Source organism: Sus scrofa, chromosome 14 (assembly GCF_054392235.1).
Source record: "Sus scrofa isolate SSC_HxYL_T2T_F1_AM1 chromosome 14, Sscrofa_HxYL_maternal_Yorkshire_Landrace_v2.0, whole genome shotgun sequence".
Classification (NCBI taxonomy): domain Eukaryota; kingdom Metazoa; phylum Chordata; class Mammalia; order Artiodactyla; family Suidae; genus Sus; species Sus scrofa.
Genome location: NC_139396.1, coordinates 139,089,458 through 139,091,792, shown reverse-complemented (window position 1 = coordinate 139,091,792; position 2,335 = coordinate 139,089,458). Strand labels below are relative to the sequence as shown.

The following is a 2,335-nucleotide window of genomic DNA, read 5'->3' as shown; positions in this document are numbered from 1 at the left end:
TCTATGATGTGTTAGAGTTTCTGTGTTGGACCAGACACACCCAAAAAGTTCTCTTATGAAATATCGATTTGACTACCATTGGGTAAAGAAGTCTAAAAGGCTAGCAAGCTGAAATCAAAATGTAAATGCTATAGGAAGGCTATGGCCACAAGGAGATTCCAATCTTTTTTTTTTTTTTTTCTTTTTTGGTGCGGCCCAGGTGTGTGAAAGTCCTCAGGCCAGGGATGGAATCCAAGTTGGAGCTGCAACTTATGCCACAGCTGCAGCAATGCTGGATCCTTAACCCACTGCACCAGAGCGGGAACTCCTGAGCAAATCTAATTTTAGATACGCAAAAATACCAGAGGAGAGTTTGAACACATTCCCCCACTACCACAAATTATGAGTTTCCCACATTTGGGGTAATTACAAGGGTCAGCACATCTGGAGTTCCATGGCTAAGTCTTGCCCTGGGAAAAACTCTTTCATGATCATGGTAACTCCCCTGTCAGGTAAGTGTAGGGGATTACAACCTTAAATGACAGTTGGGTAATTTTGGGAAAAAAAATCATGAAAACAACATTAGAAACTGGAGAAGGAATTCCCATTATGGATCATCAGTAAGGAACCTGACTAGTGTCCATGAGGATATGGGTTCAATCCCTGGCCTTGCTCAGTGGGTTAAGGATCTAGCTTAGCTGTGAGCTGTGGTGTAGGTTACAAATGCAGCTTGGATCCCAAGCTGCTATGGTTGTGGTGTGGGTCAGCAGCTACAGCTCCAATTTGAACCCTAGCCCCAGAACTTCCATATGCCATGGGTATGGCCCTAAAAAGACAAAAAAAAAAATGGAGAAGAAAATTATGAATAAGTTCATGGTGTCTGGTTGTAGAAAACTGAATAAAAAAACTTGTTTGGCCAAAAAAGAAGCCATGGAAGCATTGTGAATAAATGGAAAAAAAAAATGCCTAGCCATTTTCATTTGGGGATAATAATATTCCTTTAAATAAGTGTTTCTCAACCAGGGGCAATTTTGTTTCTCAAGGGGTTTTGGTAATGTCTGGGGATGTTTCCAGTTGCTGCAACTGGGAGGTCCTATTGGTATATGATAGATAGAAGTCAGGTATGCAATGCACAGGACAAGCCCCTGCAATAGAGAATTACAAGACCCAAAATGTCAATAGTTCTGTGATTAAAAATCCCTACATTAAATAAACATAAGAATTCATAATACTTAGCTTGAAGAAGATGACATGGATTAGATGAAGACAAAAGAAGCAGGGTCAAATGCCTTGCTTCTAAGAAAGCAGAAGGAATGTGTTCTTGTATTTACATGAGGAAGGAGCTCTTGATACAAAAAAACTGACTTTGGCGTCTCTTTCTTTCCTGGGATTTAGAACAAATTGCTGCATGCTTGAAGCTTATTTAACCTAGAATCTTCATTTTGGCAATCAGTAGGGAATTCATCTGAACATTTTAGGGTAGCTTGTATGCCTGCAGAAGGTTCCCAGGCTAGGGGTCAAATCTGAGCTGCAGCTGCCGATTTACACCACAGCCACAGCAACACAGGATCCAAGCCATGTCTGCGACCTATACTACAGCTCACAGCAACACCAGAGCCTTGACCAACTGAGCAAAGCCAGGGATAAAACCTGCATCCTCATGGATACTAGCCAGGTTCGTTTCCGCTGAGCCACAGTGGGAACTCCACCAGATTTAATTTGAATGGAACATGACTACAGGAAAAATCTGCCGTCTGCCAGCTGTTGCAAATGCCAGTTCCATCTGAGGTTCTTCTATAAGGGAACATTAACATCTTTCTCTGACCTTTTCCCTCTTGATTGACTTTCACCAGAAATTTCTTCCCAGCCATGGGTTTCATTAACATTATTATTGCTTTTAGTTGGCACTCTGCTCTCTACCTAATCCTGTAAAGATCTTGTAAAGGCATTTCGTTCCAAAGAGAAAATTCTCCTCCTCAGGCACACATTCACCACACAGGAGGCCCACAGAAGCACATGAGCACAGTCTACTGCAGATCAAGTAGAGGCCAGGAGAGTGTGTTCTCCCAAAATCCAGGCAGAGGGCGGTGTTTTCTATGACAGCCTGTACTCCTCACAAAAGTTCCAGGATGGGGAAAATGAGGAAATGCTTTCATCTCAGTACAGTAAGTGTTCCTCATTCTGAGGACAGTAAAGAGCCACTTCATGGATCTCATATCTACCCTGTCTCTAGTCAAAACAGAAAGCAGCATCACACACTTAACTAAAGATCTGTCTAGAAAGGTTCATTACAGCTCCATGGAGGGAAATTATAGTCACTGCTTACACAGTCTTGGTAGATGTGCCTATCTGTGCA

General features: G+C 42.2%; 1 non-coding gene across 1 annotated transcript; it reads right to left on the bottom strand.

The window, feature by feature from the left end:
* Positions 1–341: 341 nt before the first annotated feature.
* Positions 342–499, bottom strand: LOC146397040 (U1 spliceosomal RNA). Its single transcript, XR_014828638.1, has one exon. It is a non-coding gene; the product is annotated as a U1 spliceosomal RNA (small nuclear RNA).
* Positions 500–2,335: the final 1,836 nt, after the last annotated feature.